Source organism: Diabrotica undecimpunctata, chromosome 5 (genome assembly GCF_040954645.1).
Source record: "Diabrotica undecimpunctata isolate CICGRU chromosome 5, icDiaUnde3, whole genome shotgun sequence".
Lineage (NCBI taxonomy): Eukaryota > Metazoa > Arthropoda > Insecta > Coleoptera > Chrysomelidae > Diabrotica > Diabrotica undecimpunctata.
Genome location: NC_092807.1, coordinates 53,759,191 through 53,784,362, shown reverse-complemented (window position 1 = coordinate 53,784,362; position 25,172 = coordinate 53,759,191). Strand labels below are relative to the sequence as shown.

General features: G+C 30.1%; 1 protein-coding gene across 1 annotated transcript in view; it reads left to right on the top strand.

The window, feature by feature from the left end:
* The first annotated feature begins 11,143 nt into the window (after positions 1–11,143).
* Positions 11,144–25,172, top strand: part of LOC140440631 (uncharacterized) — a 188,195-nt gene continuing 174,166 nt past the window's right edge. The window contains exon 1 of the mRNA XM_072530999.1: positions 11,144–11,280. The gene's annotated coding sequence lies outside the window, so the exon portion shown is untranslated. The remainder of the gene's footprint in view (positions 11,281–25,172) is intronic.

The window sequence follows — 25,172 nt, the reverse complement described above, 5'->3', positions numbered from 1 at the left end:
GTGCCGTTCTTTCTCTAAAAATTTCACAAGCTTCCCCAAAAATAGGTGGCATATCCCCCACTTAAAAATGACAAGTCAACCGGTATGTATTTCTAGGAAGATAAAAGGTTCAAGGTAAAGAACGGTACTAGCAATTGGAAACGTAAGATGCATAAAACTTTCTGAATTACGTTCTCTCGGAAAAGTTACTATAACGTACTTTCAATGATGTTTACCAAATTTATCAAAAAGAAATCGCCTGAAACCGAAAAGAATAAACCGAGGATTAACGAGAATAATAAGTCGGACCTTCCTTGTTTTGAGATAGACAGTATATTCCAAAGAATTTTTCTAATGGTAAACACGACCAACCGCGTATATATTATTTGCAAATACGGCCATCGGCGTCTCAGAAATAGGGGTAAAAGGATTAAAAATTATTTAATATTTTAATTATAAAAAAAATGTTACAAATCACTATTATCACTTTAGTAATAATTTTAATTTGTTAATTATCGGTTTTTACTATTAATATTTCAGAGCTATTTGTGAAACCAGTTCTACAATATTCTTTTCTTGATACCAAATAAGGATCTTTTAAAAATAGTTTTCAAAATTTTGAAAGGGTATTAAGAATAATCGGAACCTATACATTTAACTTCTTAGAGACAGCATGATCAGTGTACGCGAGAGGGTTTCTAAGAAAAATTAATGTACGACCAATCTCCCTCCTATCAAGACTTGTTTCTTAGTCACTTTTACGTGATTTACAATGTAATTTAATGACGATTCATATGATAGTCTGGTAAGGACAAGAAAGGGCTCAAGGTAAAGCTCTTGGAAAAACCTGGGCTTCAAGTCGACCGATGATATAGTGACTCGAGTATCTTGGTAAATAAAAATTTTAAGGTATTGTATAATTGAACATGCTCCAATGGAAGATCTATGTACTACTTACTAGACTGCACTGATTTTATTCATTCGTTTCTATAAGAAGATACCGTACGTTAAGTTTTAAATTAGATATACACACTATAAATGGCAGCAAAGCGCGCCGTCGACTTTCCACGAACCTTTCCAGTGGTTGTTTAAAGCAATAACAGCGTAGATTTTTAAATTATTTTTGTAAACAAAATGTCTGTTTATACGATTGCAGAAAAGGTTCAAATAATAAAATGGTTTTATGGTAGTAATTTTGCACAACAGTGTGCAGGTTTATTTTCTGTGTTTTTTGAGGGGAGATAAATTCCTTGTGTACAGTCAGTTCATAATACTGTTACAAATTTTGAGAGTTATTGTTGCCTGAAAAATTGCAGAAAATGTCACGTTCAAGAAGTGTCGAAAAAGTTGAGAAAAGAGAATTACCGGGAAACACAAATTTGTGCAACAACCGAAGTAGATTTAACACGTTCAAGTAGAAGCGTTGCTAGGGAGTTAGATGTTTGCAATGTTACTGTAACGAAAGTGTAAAAAAAGCACGGTTACTAGAATTTTAAATATTCGAGAACGCAGCAGCTTTATCAAGACGACTACTTTCCAATAATGGAGTTTTGTGAAATTCTAATAACGAAGGCTAATGATGAACCCCATTTTATTAAAAATATTTTCTTTAATGATAAATCTTCTGTTTCGTTGGTGGGGAGACGAATCCTTCCATTACAAGATATTGGGAGCGAGAAAACCAGCACAGAAGTGTTGTTTACCGAACTCAATATCCTCAAAAAGTTAACGTCTGGACTGGAATTTTAGGAGACCACATAATAGGGGGATAAAGGAGTAGAATGCGAAAACATGGAGTCCGTTCCAGTTCACTGCAATTAGCCTCTACTACTTAAATCCGACTCTCAACCTTCACGCTGGTGTCCCTTGTAAACCGAGCAACCCAGCTGGAGATCCGGTATTTAATCCAGGTGGAAAGTTGGATCGGGAACTGACGAGAGCTGGTAAAATGGCCCTCCGAAAAGAGGGTTTGGCGGTGGATTAACTACCCAACCCTGTAAAAAACCTTTTGTTATGAGAGCTACAAAGAAAGAAACCGGACTGTCTAACCTACGACGAACTCGCAAACAAAATAAGGATATTGATTTAAAATATTTCTCGTAGAACGTAAGAAACCTTTATTAGCCTGGAGCCACAGTTCTGCTCATACAAGAAATAAATAATGCCAAATCAGATATCTTTGCTTTACAGGAACTGAGGTGGATTAGCTCAGGCATCCTGGAAAAAAATAACTGCAATATTTACTACAGTGGACATCCTACCCGACACGAATTTGGTACCGGATTTATTGTAATCAGCAAGGTCAAACATAGTGTAATCGATTTCAAAGCTATTTATTATAGGATATTTCGAATAAGACTTAATAGAAAGTTTGCTAATATTAGCATCCATGCTCCCACAAAAAAAAAGAGAATAATGAAAAAAACATGTTCTATGAGGTACTAGACCGAGAGTTCGATGAGTGCCCAAAAAATGACATCAAAATAATAGCAGGAGACTTTATTGCCAAAGTCTGAAGAGAGAATATATTTTCGCCCACCATCGGAAAAGAGAGCTAACACGTAGACTCTAATGATAACGGTCTTAGAATCATAAACTTTGCGATGTCTAAGAACATGGTAATCGCTGGAACACGATTTTCCCATAAATATATACATAAGGGAACTTCAAACTTCAAACTTAAGATCAGCAGACGATACAACACTGATAGCAACATCTGAAGAGGAGATGTCGAGACTGATAAAGAGGGTAGAAACCGAAAGCAACAAGTGTGGGCTCAAGATTAATAATCAGAAAACAAAAATCATGATTGTGGACCACGCGAATATCCTCCAAACAACAGGCGCCCTAAATCAATTCGAGAAAGTAGACGAGTTCACGTATCTAGGACCTTCCTTAAGCAATGCAGCCTCCTCCCATACGGAAATTCGCAGAAGAATTGGGATGGCCAAGAACGCGATGAGTCGACTGTCAAAAATATGGAAGGACCGCTCTTTATCCAAAAAACTCAAAATGAGACTGGTACGGAAACTCATTTTTTCAATTTTCAGTTACGGTGCCAAAACATGGACAATAAAATCAGAGGATAGGAAAAGGATTGACGCATTCGAAATGTGGTGCTGGAGACGAATGCTACGCGTCTCGTGGACGGAGCACAGATCCAATCAGTCGATTCTCGAAGAGCTAAACATTCAGACCAGACTCTCCTCTCAGTGTCTTGCAAATGTTTTAAAGTTTTTTGGCCACATTGCGAGAAGAGACAATGACAACTTAGAAAGACTAATGGTATGCGGAAACGTAGAAGGACGTAGAGGCAGAGGACACTCACCTACAGAAAGCTACTGGAGAGACGTTTTCCGAGTCCATAAGAGCAGCCCAAAATCGCAAGAGATGGAGAGAATTGACAGCCCGCATTGTAGATAATCGCGATCCTCAGCAATGAGAAAACGACAAGAGAGAGAGAGAAGGGAACTTGGAAATCTCCTGATAATGAAACTATTAACCAAATAGATCATATAATCATCGATGCAAGACACAGCTCTAACTTATTAGATGTTAGGTCTTTTAGAGAAGCAAACATAGATAGTGATGATTATTTAGTTAAAGCACGATTTAAAAAGAGAATATCCAATTTAAAAAAAGGAGATCGGGAGAAGGAGAGAAAAAGTCGACATTAATAAAATAAAAGATCCCGACATTGCAAATGCATAAAGACAGGAAATATAAGAACAAATGAGGACAAAAAACTTAGAAGAAGAAGAAGATATTAACCAGCTATGGGCAAATATACGAGATATTGTTGCGAGATAGTGCTACAAAAATCTGTTGAAATATTGGGCAAAACCAAGCAAAAAGAAATCATTGGTTTGATCATGAGTGCGAAATGGCCACAAGTAGAAACAACGGCATATCAAAAAACCATTGACTCAGGTTGTACACGAAGAAAAAAGGAAGAGTATAGACGTCTTAGAAGAGAGAAAAAATGTAACCATCGACGTAAGAAGAGGGAATACGAACAGAACACTCTCAGTAAGATACAAAGTTTATTCAATAAAAATGAAACGAGGAAATACTACAATATACAATGCAATATAGTACTTATATGGCAGAATGAATGGGTGCTAGAAGAGTGGCTGAAGGGAATAATATGTCTGTTGCATAAAAGGGTGATCAGCTGGAGTGTAAGAACTATACAGGCATTACTCTGTTAGCATCTGCTTATAAAATCTTCTGCAATGTATTATTTGAAAGACTTAAACATTTTACAAAGGATATTGTTGGTCAATATCAATACGGATTTACTGCTGGAAAGTCAACTACACATTAAATTCAAGCACATAGGTAGATTTTAGAAAAGTCACTAGAATATAACACAGATACACACCATCTCTTCATTGACTTCAAAGCAGCCTATGACAGTGTGAAAAGAACTGCGTTATATAATGCAATGATAGATTTTGGGATCCCACTTAAGTTAGTTAAGTTGACCCAACTAACAATGCAAAACGTAAGGTCATACGTTAGAATTGAAGGAGAAAACTCTACGTTCTTTGACATTAATAATGGTCTAAGACAGGACGATGCGTTGGCATGTCTCCTCTTTAATATTGCCTTGGAAAAGGCAATCATACAATTAAATATTAGAATGAATGGAACTATTTTTAATAGATCGACGAAAATTCTCGCATTAGCTGACGATATAGTTATAGTAGGTAGAAGTATGAGAGACATGGTGTAGTGTTTTACAAGGCTTGCGGACGCAGCATGTGAATTAGGACTTGTGGTCAACGAGGAAAAAACCAAGTATATGTTGGTTTCTAAAAACCCTCGAAATATCCAACAGAGAATTCAAATTAAAAACCATACCTTTCAGCAAGTCAAAGAATATACATATCTTGGATCACTAGTAAACGCAACAAATACGACAAGCGACGAAATAAAAAGACGCATAGCAATAGCAAACAGAACTGTTCACGGTCTCTAAAAATATTTAAAAAATAAAAATATAAAACGTGCAGTACAGCTTAATATATACAAGACCTTAATAAGACCGGTTTTGATATATGGGGCTGAAACGTGGACCTTATGTTAAAATGATGAAAGACTTCTTGGTATGTTTGAGAGAAAAATTCTTAGAAAGATTTTTGGGGCCGTAAATGAAAATGGGCTATGGCGTCGAAGATATAACTTTGAACTATATCAGTTATACACCAATCTCGATATTGTGAAATTCGTTAAAGTGCAGAGACTTAGATGGGCTGGACATGAAAAGACCTACAGATTCTAAGGGTTAGAAGATGGAGGGAAGTTGCCAGGAATCGACAGAAGTGGCGACTTCTTTATGAGTAGGCCAAGATCCACAACGGATTGTCCAGCCACTTATGATGATGACGTTATAAGTCCATTTTTTATTGAGGGCAACTTGAACAGTAGAGTATGTCTCAATTTGTTACAGAATCATATTCTTCCAGCTATTCTCAATCTTCCTAATGTAAATCTGGAGAATGTTTGGTTTCATCAAGATGGCTGTTCAATTCACAACGCTCGAATAAGTAGGAAGTACTTAAACGATACTTCCAGGCCCCTTAAGACCTCCAGATCTTACATCCATGGATTACTTTTTTTGAGGAGGTCTAAAAAGCATCATCTGCGATCATCCTGAGGCTAGAGCCCAAAATTTGGATAAATTAAGAAACTGGATAAGAGAAGTCTCTGATTCTATTATAGCAGAAACTCTTACATCTGTCCATAGAAGTTTTTATGACAGATTGGGATACTGTTCAGCCGTAGGAGGTCAAATATTTGAATCATTTCTGTACGGCATAAAGAATTTCTTATTTTATTAGGAATATTTTTTTTTAATAAGAGTATATTTTTTGTTTTATATTTTTAAAGAAATATGCTTTTATTTTTAATTCAACCACAAAAAATTGTTCACATTATTAAAAACCGATACAAATGCACCGCCTTATATTGTCAGTGTAGGTTTATCGAGTTTATGTTATAAGAAATGAACCGAGTGTACGTAAGTAAAACAAAAATCGCCGGTCGGACTAGCATATCCTTTGTTATGTGTTACTAAATGGTTTTCTCGTTTTCTGTCTAGGAGTCTAGCTGTCGGAGCGGAGGAGATCGGAGAATTACAATTACCTCGTATGAGGCAATATTGCCGATTTTAGCGCTCTATGTATTTGCCAAAACTAATCTAATCCAAAACTATGTACTAATCTGGATCTATGTACTGGATCTATGTACTAATGAAACAAAACTTGCGACGATAACGTCCTAGATATGGATATGGACTAGATATTAAAATGGTTATCTGTAGCTTTCGTAAATCTGGATTGTATATATCGTCGCCTTAAGCCAACAGTAGGATATGTAAAAAAATGACTTTTGTGATGTTCATGTCAAATGATTCGAAATAAACCCTTCTGTTGAGTGTAACACTAGGATAAATAAAAAGTGATATACTTTTTTCATAATATTACATATCCTTGTGTAGCTTAATTCCTTTTAGCCCAAATTTTATAATGAAACACTAAGACAACATACATATCATACCATTATATTTTGTCGTTTACTCATTTTGGTCATCAATATTAATGCAACACTAAGTTATCTTACGCACATATCCTACTGTTGCCATGTACTTATTGCTAAGTTGCAATGATGTCTTTGTTTATACTATCCAGCTTGCTGTCACAATTTTATCTTCAGTAATCTTAAACAATAGTTCTATTACATTGATCTTAAAAGGTGTTCTATTACATTGATGTTATAGAGTAAAAATTAATAATTCGGCCAATTTAAATTGTACAAATTATGGGTATCTAGAAGTCAGTATTTAGTGTATTTAGCGAACAAAAATAACACTGATTCTGAGTTGTTATCTGGAATTTATCAAGCACATAAAAAAGGTAAGTTAAATTCATGATTAATTCCCCTTTAGAAATTTCGGGCTAATTTAATAAAATGCAATAAATTTGTACTTTCACAACTTTCAGTATCCGCTATTACCATTACTGATTCTGATTATTTTTTCATTTTATTTTGTTTATTATCTTGTCAAAATTTTAAATTTATGGAAAATAAGTATGTTTATTTTATTGTTTATGTAATCACATGTTTGAACAACAAAATTGTTTTGTTTTTTGTATTGAAATGTGTAAAATTTTAAACAAAACTTTAGTGCAATATAAGTTTATATAACAGAAATTTACGTATATCGTTAAAAAACAGATTATCTTTGAGGGCAACAGTAGGACAACTAACTTTTTTACCAATTATTTTTCACTTTTTTATGAATTAATGAATTACTATAAATATTTATGTAAGGCCTGTAAAGTTATATACTCAAACAAAATTTCATGTAAATCCATTCAAACATAAAAAAGTTATTCAAGTAATGAAGTTTCGTAAAAATTTCAATTGCGTTTTTTTCTCGAAACTACATTTTTTGACATATCCTACTGTCGCTTTGAGGCGACGATATATAGAAGAAATATTGAAACTCCGTATAAGTTTGCTAGCTTTACTCTAAAGACAAGAAATTCTTGTTCTAGGTTGATGAAAGAACATTGTTTGGTACCTTTTTGTTAAAACAAAGTGCCAGGAAAAAACCCTTTGTAAGATGTTAGAGAGATTGGGAAAATAAGAATAACAATTTTGGATGTAGCACAGTTTAACTCTGTAGAATAGACTGTAGCTAAAATTAAATTCTTAGGTGTTCTTGAATTATTATGCAATTAGGTTTTATTGCGCTATATATCGCAATGGGTTTAATAAAGATGATAATTTTATTAGTTAACTTGGGTCAACGCAGTTCTTACAACTAGTAAAAAAAAATTATTTACGTTAGAGTAGCAAGTATCCACAACGAAAAATGAAAACCAGAAGATAATTGATTTTTACAAATAAATTGGGAACAATTTTCTACTGTATTCTTTCCATCTCTCGATGGTTGTTATATAAATGAAACGAACAGAAACTATCTGAGTGTTACATATAACAATAAATAAAAAACATATTTTGTAAATGATGTTATAAATCATCGCATTTAACTTATGTGAAAATCAACATTTGTTTTTGCATAATTTTAATTACCGAAAAATATTTATATATAATTTTTTAGTGGCAATTATATTTGAATACAATGCTTAAACTAATCAGTAAAACAAACAAAGTTAAATAATAATTAAAATTTAATGTTCTGGATAATACTAGTATAATAATAATTGAATGCCTATTTTTTAACAATAGTCTAGTCCTAAAGCTACAAAGCCACAAAGACATAGGTGATGCTTGTCAGTAAAACACCAATACATCAAGAAGTGGTAACAGTTTATGGAGAACAACTAAAGAGAAATAATAGTATCACTTATTTTGGTTTTAATCTAAATAAATGAGAACTACGACATAAGCAAAGAAATTATATAGTTTAAAATATATATATATATATATATACGAATATATATATATATATATATATATATATATATATATATATATATACGAATATATATATATATATATATATATATTATGTATATATTTATATATTTATATATACATACACATATCTCTAATTGAACCGATAACAAAGGAGATAAAATATAATGTAATGTTCTTTTAGCAATGTTCTTTTTCATGCCGCCATGTGTGTCTTTGTGCCTCAACATATTCGGTACCCCTCCTTGTTTCAATAATGTATTCTACCTGCACCAAAATTTTATTTATATTTATTTATTTTTATTCTACCACAAAACAAAGCAGAATAGACCTTACCATTTTCTTATGGGATTTTACATTGGAAATGAGGAAGAGCCTCCTAGCGTTTTATATGGATAGATTGAGATATTATGTTCTTGGATATTTTCTTTGATACGAGTTTCTTGTCTGTTGATATCATTAAACCGTATAAGTCGAAGTACACTTCCAAACAGATATATGTTTGAGTGCTTTAAATTATTTAGTTTAAAATGTATAAGAATTTCTTAAAAAGGCATTATCATAACTGTAATAAGCAATACATAGATTTTGTTTCTTTGAAGGATATGTGTCGTAATATTTTGCAGCATACAAAGATACAGCACTTACATTTTTTATTATATCTCCTATCTCAAAACTAAAAAAAACGACTTAAACCTATCAAAGGTTGGTTGGTTGGTTAGTTGGTTGATTCTGTGTGCTAAAATCGCATTTCTGAGGTTAAAGATACGGAGTTCTTGAGTTGAAACACATTTTCAATCTGATACATCCCATGAATTTGTTTTTATATCTGATACTCATAGAGGGCGCTAGTTACACGGATCGTACTAAGTATTAGTCAATATAACTTTTTTAATAGTATAATTAATAATTAAAATTTCAAGTAAACTTAAACATCATTCAATTTTACACGAAAAAGGTAAAGGTAAAACTCGATACTGTGTAAGTACTGTTTTCGGAATATTTTGATTTGAAAATTATGAAGTAATAATTGATGCTGGTATAAAATAGTTAGTAATTAAACAAAACTCACAAGAAGAAAATTAAATTAATGACTAAGAACATAAAATAAAATTCAATTACAGTAAGTGTTCAAAATGCCCTCCGTTTTCGCGAATACACAAGTCTATTCTTTTTTCTAAAGATTCCATTAACCTTCTAAACGGTAGGGGATCAGCTATGATGTCACTAAATTGACGTTGAATTCTTTCTTCCAATTCTTGGCGTGAATTTACCTCTGTAGCATAGACTTATTCCTTAATATACGACCAAACTGCGTAGTCCAAAGGGTTAAAATCGCATGACCAAGGAGGCCAATGAATCGGAGCTTCTGCACCTCTACCAATCCATCGATTCGGAAAATGATTGCTCAACCAATTACTACACCTTCTATCAAAGTGTGGTGGAGCTCCATCGTGTATAAAAAATAAAGATCTTCGCTCGTTTAGCGTTAAATCTTCTAATATCTCTATTTCCAGGTAGAATATGATAACCTATTAATTTGTTACCTAAAGTTGCTGCCCAAACATTAACTTTAAATGAGTGTTGGTAATGTAATACTCTTTTGACTCGTGAATTCTCATCTCACCAGTAGTGTGCATTATGGGAGTTAAACATACCTTGTCGCGTAAAGGTGGCCTCGTCCGTTTTAAAAAATTTGGATTGTTGCAATGTTTTACAAAAATCCACTCTAACCGGTAGATAATCTGGCAAGAGCACTTGGACTTGTCTGTAATGATAATGATGTAATTGCTGTTCTTTCAGTATCCGGCAAGTACTTGAAGAAGAAGTATTTGTTTGTCTTGCTATATTCCTTACGCTAACTGTTGGGGCTTGTTCAAGTAAATTTAAAATATTATTTTCTTTATTAATTGTTCTTGTTGTTCTTGGTCTACCAGAATTTGTTTTATTTGGTCTCACATCCCCAGTTTCTCGACAACGTCGTTCAACGGCTCTAAATGTTTTTTTACTTGGTAAGTTTCTTCTGGGAAACTTTTCTGCATAACGTGTCACAGCTGCACAAGAACATCCTAAACATTCGCCTAAGGTTAATAACATGTCAGTGTATTCAACATTTGAGTACATTTTGATTTGATTTTACAAATAAAAAGGTTTCAAAACCCTAATTATTGTTGATTTATCGTCATAACAATCAATAAATGTCAGATTTCTATGGCACACTTGGAGAAAATAGAGGTATACCTATTAGAACTTTATCATCCTACTACCAGCATCAATTATTACTTCAAAATTTTCAAATCAAAATATTCTGAAAACGGTACACAGTATCGAGTTTAACCAAGAGTGCTTTTTTCGTGTAAAATTGAATGAAGAAAAATTTAAGTTTACTTAAAATTTTGATTAATAATAATTATACTCTTAAAAAAGTTATATTGACCCTCGTATAGCATAGCTGAAGCAATATTCCTAATTAGCGACCTCAAAAATACCCGAGTATGAAAATTGAACTAATTTCCGCCTACAAAGTAGAGAATTTTAAAAAGTTAGAGGTTTAGGCAATTTTAGTACTTTATTTCCTCTACTATAAACAAAATGTTTACAATGAATGTAGTATAGTTGTCAATAGGAACTTTTTTATAAATTATGTGATAATTACAAAAAAATAATTTAAATAAAAGTATTTGAAAACCTTGTACCGCACACACTCACATTTTAATTCAGAATAAATTGTAGTACCATATGGTCTACATAAAAACACGTATACGTTTCTTAAGTGTCGGTTGATGTAAAAACCTTAATTGTGTAAAAGATTTGTGTTGTGCACATCTGCAAACATCCAGAGAATTCAATGTAAGTGTTATCTTTTTTTACAAATAGTTTTCTAAGATCTATTTATTAATAGTCATTTATCCACCAAGGTTATTATTAAGATGATTACGCCCGGAATGCAACATAATCCAGCCAGATATCCTCTGGCCTGAGAAATGAATGTTGCTCGATGGGCGGAATCATCCGGTAACACCAACTGTATATACAAAATTTTGGTTTTCACTTCAAAATATTTATATAATGGAAATTGAATAATATAATCGCTGACAATAACTTAACATAAATAAGACCATAATATTGGTTTACTTTCAGGATTAATATGTTAATTTTTGTTTGTTTTTTATGTTTAGTGCATACTAGCGGACCAACTCGACATCGAGTTTTTTAAATGAAATTTTTATTTTGCGAGAAAAATTAAGAGATCAATACAAACAATATAAGCAAGAATATACATAACATTCATCAATAATAATGCAAGTAAAAAGTGTATTAAATATCACGAAACATTTCGTCGAAAACAATGTTTTTTGTTACAATGTTATCATTTAGCAGTTAATTCTGCATACTGATCACGAATCCGGTGTCAGATTTGCTCTATCTTGACGTTTTATGCACGTTTCGAGTCACTTCCGGTGTCGGATCGCAACCGGCAGTACATATTTAGATTCGTCTCGACGAGACCTTTCGATCCATATATACATTGTGCGGTCTAAAACTTAAAGTAAATTTTAACTTCCGGTCATCTCAAAAACGGAAGTGAATTTTTGTACCAAAAGTATATCTTGACAATCTCATACGTAATACTAATAATATTTAAAAAAAAATAATGTTAATTATCTAATGTGGTTTTTGAGTAAAGCGGTGGACAAGAAAAGGGCTTAGCGTTTTAGTATATAAGATTTCTGATTGAATTACTTTAGCCCAAAAACTACTAGTCCAAAGTCCAAATTCCTTGAGAAATAAATATTCTATTTTGAAATCCACATTAACTGTTAACGAAAATGCTGATATTTCCAGTTTTTTAGTGTTAAAAAATGTTAATTCTATAATATTTACTCCTTTAAAAATTTTTTAAAATAAACAAAAACTTCATTCTATAGTTAACATTCGCTTTTTCTTTCTTATACAACAGGGCATTATAGGCCATAACGTCCGCTTATTATGCCCTAGGATATTAGTGTGTTTATGGTAACCGTATTCAAGTTAAAATACACAAATATTATGCAAATGAAAAATAAAAAATATTATGTTTAAATTTAGAAAAAATATAACTTTTTAAATATCCTGATCGACTCAGCCTGAATAAAAATGAGTACCTTGGGTAAAACCAGGGGTAATAATAGACGGTTGAAGCGTAGCACTGGCCATGTTACCTTCCTTGTATACCGTAGGCCCTAGATATAGCAGACTACCCTGCTATACTCCCAAAGCCGCGACAGCGGTATAAAAACGGGAGACTATTATTATTATAAATATCCTGATGTAATTAGTCTTAAAAATTCTATATTTATAACGAAAACCTCGTATAGTAGAAACACAAGTTTTTCCTATAGTTTCGGTAAAACAACAATATGGCAGAATTCTGAGCTGGTACCTGAAAATTCTACCAGTGCTTTTTGAAATAACTTCTACATCTAGTAGAGTACTTTTTTCAGCAGCTGCATCAACTAATATATTGAATTATTTACCTTTAGAGGCTCTGTTAACATATTGTTCTTAGATTGTTTTGATCATAATGTTTCTATTGCCGAATAAATTTTTAAACAAAATTTATCGTGTAAAAAAACAAAAGATAAAAAAAAAGGAGTGAAATATATCGGACGAAGAAGGAAAAGTTGTGTTTGATGTCCCTAATACAGTTAAAAAAAAATATAATCGCGTCAATCCATTAAAGAAAAATTACGTTAGAATTTATAAGAATAAATATCTCGGATCTATAATATCTAAAGAAGACACTACCAAAAGAGACATCGAAAACAGAACGCAGAAGGCAAGAAAAGCGATAAACATTCTAAACTCTGTATTATAGTGTTAAGATATTAGACAAAAAACGAAACTGACAATCTATCGAACCTTGGTAGAGCCTATTATGGCTTATGGGGCAGAAGTTTGGCAGATCACGAAAAAAGATAGAAGAAGAATAGAAGTAAGAAATGGATTTTCTAAGGAGAGCGTGTGGTGTATCCAAAAGAGATCATATCAGAAATGAAGATGTTCTTGACTTTTAAGACTTTCATTCAAATAATTAAAAATAAATTTCAACACACCGTAAATTTTGAAGATTGCAAAGAAGCAATAAGGAGTTGTGTAAGGGATGGAGCATCGCTGTGGTTCGAGAGCAAGGATTAGTCATTAGACACATTATTCTCATGGAAGGATTTTGAGACGAAATTATTGAAATATTTTTGGGGAAAAACAAAACAGATGGAAATGAACAATGACCTACACAATGGAAAATTCGATAAAAGGAAAGGACTATCCGAAGAAAGATACGCTCTACAGATTTATAGCAATGCACAAATTCGCAAGAACAGTTGGTGGATGTGATAGCGGGCCATTTTGATGAGACCATGGAAGATCATATGATGCTACAAAACTACCATGATAGAGACAGCCTATGCCTATTTTTAGAAGTACGGGAAGCACGTAGAACAGAGAGAAAAGAGCGGAGAAGTTACGACCGGAATCGAACAACACCGCATACGAATAGATTCAAAAATAACAATCGTCAATAGACCACAAGTTTAGTTTAATAATAATTTTGACAAAATAGATTCAGGGATAATACTGAATACCATAGACAAAATAGAAATGATAACATATACCATTACAACCGACCGATTGCAAATGGAGGAAACACGGAAAATTATCACAACAATAATAGGAGCGGGCAATACCATAACAACAGAGATGACCGAAATGGTTTTGGAAACAATAGACCGCAAAGAACAGCGTAAATCATATAACAACAGAACGTAATGGATATGAAGAAGAGATCCAAAATGATAGACCAGCAGATAACAGATCTCACGGTTCGTCTTTTCACGAAGGCGCCCACTAAATAAGAATCAGAGCAAACTCGGAATTTTTTGTCATCCACGCGATTTGTTAAATTAACGGAAAATAAAGTAGAACATCAAAGGTTGAATTCAGTTTTGGTTGATGGATTTATTAAAGGTAAAAAGGTACAGATACTCATTGATACAGGATCAGAAATTTCGTTAATAAATAAACGTTGAATAGATGAATTGAATTTAAATCAGTTTATTATAAAATTTCCCTTTTACGGGAAAGGTTTACCCTTGTGGGCACGAATAATAAGAAATTAACGGTTATTAATCAGGGCATAGGATTTAAAGTTGTGATTGACAATATGAAATATGATATGGTTGTGGGAGCTGACGAATTGGAGGACAAAAAGGCTAATATAAATTTTGCTGAAAAATATCTTCAAATAGACAAGGATATAAAAAGAATAAAAGGCAAATTTGTGGATCATAACGAAGACAACAAAAGTCAAGAAAGTGTGAATATATTAAAGGTGCAGGAAAAGGAAAATGATATGAGATCGGAAAAGATTGACATAAATGAAAAGCCCCGAGATTATGAAAATGGGAGAACATTTGAATAGAAATACCTGAGTTGGACCGAAAACAGTGGACCTAGAATAATTTGAAGCGATCGAATGTAATAAAAATAGAGCAGAAGAAGTAGGTGTGGAAATAAATTTAGAGAATTTTAAATAAGAGGATTTGGAATATATAAAAAATTTCAAAGCGAATATGTAAGCGAAGAGACGTGGATAAAAGAAAAATTGGCGGGAATAATGAAATTAATGAATAATAGAGTTTGATTTTTTTTAATCCTTGTTTAGAGATAAAAAGAAAAATTTGTAAATAAAAATCAAAGGCTGTCGATGAAAAAGAAAGATGAGACAAATGTTGATTTGTTAATAAAATTTATTCACATATTCCTAATAAAATTCATTAAATAAAATTTTTTTTGTTTTAATTAGCTAATTGGATCATAATTAATTAATTTATTGTTTTATCATATTTCAAAATTACAATATCATATTAATATATACAGTGTGTAAAAGCCAAATGGAATAAATTCATTATTTAGGTTACTGTACATATTTATAAAAAATCCCGAAACACGTCAAATTTAAATTATAACTTGACATTATTTAACGTAAAAATGCAACCCCTACCTTCAACCCCCTTAGAATGACAGGTACAACTCCCAATTTTTAAAATAGGAAGTATAGGCTTGTGATATATCGTTTAAAAGGTCTTTTCATTCTCCATTCAAAAATGTTGTCGCTTTCAAGTTTATTAAGATTAATTAAGATAAAATAAATTTAAATGTGGTTACCGAAATTCGCTAAAATATACTCAAAACTTATTTCCCGTTTAGGTCTTGATAATGAGAAAGTGAACAAAACTATAGCTATGTGGTTTTTAGATGGTAACCATTAAAAAACATTAAAGAATTTCCGTGGCAACGTTATTTTAACACGCATTAGTAAATTGTTTTATTTAAGTTGTCAGTATTTTAATTTAAGTAAAAAGTTCGTTCAATTCAATTCTGAAAAATGGTTAGATTAACGGAAATGCATAAAATAACAGTTTTACAAATGATTGGTTACGGAGATACCCGAATACAAATAAAAGTAACTCGCCTATTTCTGGGATATTACCCAATAAAGGAAGAAGAAGAAGAAGAACTCGCCTATTTCATGAGAAATTTACTAATTTACCGCCTATATCCCAAGCAACAATAAGTGAAATAAAGAAGCAGTTTCACGAGTTTGGTCATATAAGGCAGATAAAAAAGCAGCTGCCAATGCACTGAGTGATGAACTCAAATTAGATCTGTTGCTTGAGTTTCAGGAAAATCCACATACATCGAGTAGACAGGCATCCACTACATTCAATGCTAGCCATACATCGATAGTAAACATATTAAAAGAAAATAAATTGCATCCCTATAAGATGATACCTACTCAGGAGCTCATGGAAGACGATTTTGATAGGATAACTTTTTTTTGTGAGCAAATGATGGACATGTTGGATAACAATATTATCCAATTAGAAGACGTTATGTTTTCTGATGAGTGTACTTTTTCACTTAATGGTCATGATAATCGGCAAAATTGCCGCTACTGGGCCACGGAAAATCCTCACTGGATGAGAGAAGAACACACTTAATATCCTCAAAAGGTTGATGTTTGGGCAGGGATTGTAGGAAATAATATCATTGGTCCGTTTTTCATTGAGGGCAACTTGAATGGCAACAATTATTTGGCACTACTTCAATATGATGTTTTGAAGCGCATTCCAACGTTGGCAAATTTATATCCTGATCCAGGAAACCCTCAAGTTCCAGCGAATACGATATGGTTGCAGCAGGATGGAGCACCACCACATTACCAACTTAATGTCCGGCAGTACCTCGATACAATATTTGCCAATCGGTGAATAGGGAGGCGAAGATCGATTGAATGGCCAGAGCGATCACCTGATCTTACATTATTAGATTTCTTTTTATGGGGATATGTGAAGAGCTATGTGTACAAAACTAAACCTTCTGATTTAAGTAACTTAAAAGAACGAATAACGCTTGCGATTAGGTCGATCATGCCTGTTATGTTAAATAATGTTAGAAGACAGTTTTATTTGAGATTAGGATGTTGCCAAGACGTTCGCGGTGAACATTTTGAACATCTACTTCATTAACATTCATAGTTCTTTTTCGTGTTCTACATTTTATTACGTTTTGCATTACATTTTAGGTTTTGATTGTATTGTAGCGAATTTCGGTAACCACATGATTTTAATTTATTTTATCTTAATTACTTTTAATAAACTTGAAAGCAATAACATTTTTAAATGGAGAATGAAAAGACCTTTCAAACGATATATCACAAGCCTATACTTCCTATTTTAAAAATTGGGGGTTGTACCTGTCATTCTAAGGGGGTTGAAGGTAGGGGTTGCATTTTCACGTTAAAGAATGTCAAGTTATAATTTAAATTTGACGTGTTTCATGATTTTTTATAAATATGTACAGTAACCTAAATAATGAATTTATTCCATTTGGCTTTTACACACTGTATATGTATATATATATATATATATATATATATATATATATATATATAGATATATATATATATATATATATATATATATATATATATATATATATATATATATATATATATATATATATATATATATATATATATATTGTTATGATGTATTGTTTGTTTGAATGATGAGCAATGAGTATTTTAATAATATAGGGTTTTTATCGCGGTTCTCAAAGAATTAGTTTGTAAGTACTTTTTTAAATTATCTTTATTATAACTATTATGAAACACATATATATATATATATATATATATATATATATATATATATATATATATATATATATATATATATATATATATATATATATATATATATATATATATCTAATCTAGCCAATGTAAATTTAAAATAAACTATCTTTAAATTGATACTCTTATAAAACTAATTAAATTCTATAGACAATGTAAAAGTTAAACAAACTATCTTCAAAATTGAAATTGTTATGACATTAACTAAATTATATTAACAAAATTGTGTACCTTTCTTTCACTGAATGCCTAAATGAACTGTTTTCCACTATATAGATTCTAATCACCACTGAATGTCTTCGTACTTCGGTTATCCTTGTTTTTGTGAAATTACTTTTTCCAATATCAGCTTCTACCAATTTAAGATATATTTTTCTTCATCAGCATTTATAAACCACCAAGCAAACCAGCAAACAGCATTTATATTTATTCTTCTTTTCAATATACCAATATCCAATTATTATAAGTTGATTTATACTAATCTCCAATCATAATATAATTTTAATTTCTTCCAATATCCAACCAATATTCTTCTAACATACTTTTTTAATCTTCAATAATTATTTGTGTATAATTATAAATGTGCATAATTTTTAATCTTCATTTAACTCACTATATTAAACAATTGGACTATTTGTAACTGATTGACTGTCTTGAAAATTCTGAACAATTGACTTCACTAACTAAATGAGTCTATCTTCTACTAACTTTCATAATAAACTGGCCTCATAGTAACTGTAACTCATAACTGATCACTTCTAATCCAAATCACCGGGTATTTATATCTTTTTTTCTGTTCTAGAATCATCTGGCAATAAATCATGTTCCATTTGTTCTATTAAATACATGTCTGAATTTTCTGGAACAAACCATTTCGCAAACATGGCCATCTTCGGTGATCTAGAGAATTCCAGTCTTTTCTATTAATAATTTTGTTGACATTTAGGCTTTTCAGATCAGAATAAACATTTAAATCATTAAATATATATAAATTAAACATTTTAAACTAACATTATTATTATAACCCTACTTTATATTCGTATTATGATTAATTTCTGTCTGTCAATTTACTGTATAGTTGGTTGCCTATGCACATGGCTCACTTAAATATATTTACAACATTAAAATACAACTTTTTACACTTATTATATGCTAATTTATTAAAAATGCCCTCACATAAATATATTTTTATAAAATTCTCTAGTATATAACTTATTAAAATAACCAAATACTTTTAATATCTAATATTATGTAGTATATAACTTATAAATTATTTTCTATAAACCCCAATCGTCACAATATATATATATATATATATATATATATATATATATATATATATATATATATATATATATATATATAAATATTGTTATGATGTATTTTTTGTTTTTGAATGATGAGCAATGAGTATTTTTAATAATATAGGGTTTTTATCGCGGTTCTCAAAGAATTAGCTTGTAAGTACTTTTTTAAATTATCTTTATTATAACTATTATGAAACACACATATATATCTAACCTAGCCAATGTAAATTTAAAATAAACTATCTTTAAATTGATGTTCTTATAAAACTACTTAAATTCTATAGACAATGTTAAATTTAAACAAACTATCTTCAAAATTGAAATTGTTATGACATTAACTAAATTATATTAACAAAATTTTGTACCTTTCTTTCACTGAATGCCTAAATGAACTGTTTTCCACTATATAGATTCTAATCACCACTGAATGTCTTCGTACTTCAGTTATCCTTGTTTTTTGTGAAATTACTTTTTCCAATTATCAGCTTCTACCAATTTAAGATATAGTTTTCTTCACCAGCATTTATACACCACCAAACAAACCAGCAAACAGCATTTATATTTATTCTTCTTTTCAATATACCAATATCCAATTATTATAAGTTGATTTATACTAATCTCCAACCATAATATAATTTAATTTCTTCCAATATACTTTTTTTAATCTTCAATAATTATTTGTGTATAATTATAAATGTGCATTAAATTATATGCATAATTTTTAATCTTCATTTAACTCACTATATTAAACAATTTGACTATTTGTACCTGATTCACTGACTCCAACTAACTTTCATATTTCTTACTAAACTTTTCTGACTGACTTCTTGAAAATTCTGAACAATTTACTTCACTATTTACTAACTAAATGTGTCTAGGTACTAACTTTCATAATAAAACTGGCCTGACTTCTGACTAAAAACTTCCTAAAACTGCCATCTTGAATCCAAATCACGGGTATTTATATGTTTTTGAATTTCTAGAACCATCTCGTAAGATATCATGTTCCAATTTGTTCTATTTAATACTTGTCTGAATTTTCTGGAACAAACCATTTCGCAAACATGGCCATCTCCGGAGATCCAGAGAATTCCATTCTTTTCTATTAATAATTTTGTTTACATTTAGGCTTTTCAGATCAGAATATATAATTAAATTAGTAACTTAACATTCTAATTTAATAAAATACACATTTCAAACAATATATTATTATAACCCACTTTATATTCGTAAATATTCTTAAACGTCACTTCAGAGTATAAATATCTGTCAAATTTCGAGAGTATTTTTGGTTGCCTAGGCACATGGCTCACTTAAATCTATCTACCACATTATAATTACTAAAATACAACTTTTTACACTTAATTATATGCTAATTTATTAAAAATACCCTCACATAAATATATTTTTATTAAATTCTCTAGTATATAACTTATTTAAAACAACCAAATATCTAATATTATGTAGTATATAACTTATAAATTATTTTCTATAAACCGTAATCGTATCAATACCCCAAAATAATATTTAAAATAAATAATTTACTTATTATTTTTTTAAATATTAATTTTCTCATACCTTATTAAATTTAATAAATCAATTTTTTTTTTTTTTAAAATGTGTTAAATACATCCCTGTTCGCTGTCTATATCAAAGCAGAGAACAACGGATCATAGTTCGGCTATTCTATGGTCAAACTGTCATGTCAAATAGAGAGAATAAAATATAACCTTAATTAAAATATAATGGATATTGTGTTCTGTTTATTTATAAACAAAATCTAGGAATTATTTCCATTCAAAATAACTTTCATCAATATAAATTGGTAAGTTTTTCCACTTTATTATATTAGAAAGACATTTACACAATCAATTCTGTATCTAACCCCAAAATTATGATTTTTAGGGCACAAACAATTTCCATATATACAAAATTCAACAAGTATGATGTCAAATTGATTCAAAATAATGAAATCTACCATCTATTTAACAAATCAAGTCTATTGAATAAAATGGATATATCAGTAAGCTATTAGTGTTAAGTTTATAACCTAAATATATCACTACTTTTTGAAAAATTGTACATTTTTCTTGATTTATTTTTAGTCCAACTTTGTCTAATCTATTTATTATAATTTTTAGGTGTTTCTCATGATCTTCAGCAGTTTTAGAAAAATTAAGATATCATCAATGTAGTGAATTACAAAATGTTCATATTGATCCAAAATATCATGAAGACATCTACATAGAGCACTGCAAGATGATTGAAGTCCAAATGGTACTACTTTGAATTGATATACTACTCCATCTATCTGAAATCCTGTATACTGTCTACTTTTTCTTTCTAGAGGTATTAACCAGAAACTATGCTGTAAATCGATTTTAGTGAAAAATGACATTCCTGTAATTCTTCCTAATATTCCATCTATACTCATTGGTGCTTCAAATTGCTTTTCAGTAATCTTGTTAATATTCCTTGCATCCAAACATAACCTGATTTCACCTGATCTTTTTCGTACTACTACTATGGGGTTAATAAAACGTGTGTCTGCCTTCTCAATGATCCCATCTTCTAACATATTATTAATTGTTTTGTTTACTTCTTCTCTGTATTTATATGGTATTGGGTATGATTTTGTTTTAAAATCTTTTTCTTCTTTAACTTTTATACTATGGATATAATTTTGTGCAATTCTATTTTCTTTATTGACAAGTCCCTTGTGTTGCTGCAATATGGAAATGACTATTGATTTATATTCTTCAGGGCAATTTAAAACTTTCATCATATCTTCTTCTTTACAAATCACATTATTCTTCATTATGTACTCATTATTCCTTGCTTCCAATTTTACGCACTCCGCCTCGTAGGCATCCATCTGCTTAAAATTTCCATTCCTTAAATATTCACTACAATAATTATTCTTTACATTCTTCTGGGACATTTCCCTATCATCAAAATACATTTCTTCTTCATAAACATCATTATTTTCTTTTAATAATATCCTATCAACTCTTATTCCTTCTTCTACCTCATCTTTCTGCATAAATTTAATTATTTGCCCTTCCAAAGTTACCATTTTTTCTTCAAAATCTATCTTTACTTTCTTCTTTTCCAATTCATCATTTCCCATTAATATATCAACACATAAATCCTTGACAATAAATCCTTGCATATTAATTTCTTTATTAAGAATATTAATTTTAAAATTGGCTAGTTTATCAATTTCACCCAACTTCTTATTATTTGCACCAACAATTTTAATTTTTGGAATCTTTATTATATCTGATAATTTTAATGTATTAAAAATAAAATTCTCCGAGACTAAAGTACTTTCTGAACCAGTATCTATCATAATCTTAATCATTTTATTTTTGGCCAAAGCATTTATATAAATTAAATTAATAGATTCAATAATTTTATCTTCATCTAGAGAAATAAATTCAGAAGGTTTTTCATAATAGCAATGGCCTAACTTGTAATTCAGAAAGTTTACTGCACAAAATTTTGATTATTAGAATTGTCAGATTGTATCTGACCACTTGGATCTGATGTCCTATGTCTTTCCCTACTATGACTTCTACTCACATTTTCCTGCCTTGTACTACTTCGTTCCCTGTCTTCGCAGCTTCTATTCCTTCGAACACAATTTACCTGTCTGTTATAGTTAGGTCGCTCTGTATTTCTTCTATTATTAAAATCTTGTCTATTATTATTAGTACTGTTATTAAAATGTTGTCTATTATAATTAGTATTATTATTAAAATTTTGTCTATTATAACTAGTATTATTATTAAAGTTCTGTCTATTTGGATTACTGTTATTATTATTAAAATTTTGTAAACTATTACCATATCTATAATTATTATATGATTGTTGATTATCATTTTTATTATATTGAAAGTTATTATTGTTTTTTCTGTTGTTATTATTACTTGTCATATTGCCTCTTTGTATTCTTTGAATAAAATTAATAAAACTATCTATTATTTGAATATTTTGTACAGTTACGGTTTGCACAACATCAGCATCAAAATGTCTAGATACATTTAAGACTGTTTCATCCTCTCTAAGTGGTGGTTCTAAATATTTTGCAACTGTTATCAATTTCAATGCATAATCTACCATATTTGATTTTAAATTTTGATTATACTTTCCAAAATATAGAATTTCTCTAAACTTGGCTTGCTCTAGTTCACCCCAATAATAATTTAAAAATTTATTTTCAAATGTTTGAAAATTATCTAAATCATTCTCAATACTAGCAAACCAAGTTGCTGCATTGTCATTTAATGTCATTCTAATATAATCTTTAATATCATTAATATTATTCACAAATCTTAATTTATGTTTTAAACTATTTATGTATACTCTAGGATGCAAATTTTTTATATTACCAGAGAATTTAATCCCAGTCTCATTTGTTAAATTTAAGTAAGGTCTCCCTATGTCTCTCATTTGTGAAATATCATCTATTCTCTGTTCCACATTTCTTATTTGATTACAATTTATTTGGATATTTTGTTGTATATCGTCTAATTTTTCTTCTGTGTTTCTCCTGTCTTCGTTAATTTTTACTTCTAAGTTACATTTCTGTAACTCTATTTTCTGTTCTATATCTATCTTATTATCTTGAATAATCCTCTTTACTTCTGTCCTCTCATTGTCTATCCTTTTCTTGTAGTCATTCCGTATACTTTTTATTTCATTTGCTACTTTTTTCTCTGCAGCTTCAAGTTTTTTATCCATTTGTTTTACAATTTTATTATTATTATCTTCTATTTTCTTTTCTAATTTTCTATAATTCTCTTCCAATTTCTGTTCCAATTTTTTTATGTCTTCTTTGATTTCTTTTGAATTCTCTTCCATTTTTTTCATATTCTCTTCCATTTTCTGTTCCATTTTTTTCATGTCTTCTTTGATTTCTTTTGAATTCTCTTCCATTGTCTTGTTCATCTGCATCATTAATGACATCAAAGCTGCCATATTGACATTTTCCTCTCTTTCTGGATTCATTTCTGCAGTATCTTGTGGAACTTGAACTAAACTCTCCTCTTGTATAGGTTGTGTTTCTACTTCCACATCTTCTTCATTCTTTTTGCTTCTTGTACCTTTCTTTCCTTGAGACATTTTGAGACTTTACTTGTTCAAATATAATTAAAATTAAAATGTATACTTTTTTCTTTCTACTGATAATTAATTTAATTATATGAGAGCACTTATCTTCCCAAACTAATTCTTTTAAATAGAGAGCCCCACGTTGGGCGCCAAATTGTTATGATGTATTTTTTGTTTTTGAATGATGAGCAATGAGTATTTTTAATAATATAGGGTTTTTATCGCGGTTCTCAAAGAATTAGCTTGTAAGTACTTTTTTAAATTATCTTTATTATAACTATTATGAAACACACATATATATCTAACCTAGCCAATGTAAATTTAAAATAAACTATCTTTAAATTGATGTTCTTATAAAACTACTTAAATTCTATAGACAATGTTAAATTTAAACAAACTATCTTCAAAATTGAAATTGTTATGACATTAACTAAATTATATTAACAAAGTTTTGTACCTTTCTTTCACTGAATGCCTAAATGAACTGTTTTCCACTATATAGATTCTAATCACCACTGAATGTCTTCGTACTTCAGTTATCCTTGTTTTTTGTGAAATTACTTTTTCCAATTATCAGCTTCTACCAATTTAAGATATAGTTTTCTTCACCAGCATTTATACACCACCAAACAAACCAGCAAACAGCATTTATATTTATTCTTCTTTTCAATATACCAATATCCAATTATTATAAGTTGATTTATACTAATCTCCAACCATAATATAATTTAATTTCTTCCAATATACTTTTTTTAATCTTCAATAATTATTTGTGTATAATTATAAATGTGCATTAAATTATATGCATAATTTTTAATCTTCATTTAACTCACTATATTAAACAATTTGACTATTTGTACCTGATTCACTGACTCCAACTAACTTTCATATTTCTTACTAAACTTTTCTGACTGACTTCTTGAAAATTCTGAACAATTTACTTCACTATTTACTAACTAAATGTGTCTAGGTACTAACTTTCATAATAAAACTGGCCTGACTTCTGACTAAAAACTTCCTAAAACTGCCATCTTGAATCCAAATCACGGGTATTTATATGTTTTTGAATTTCTAGAACCATC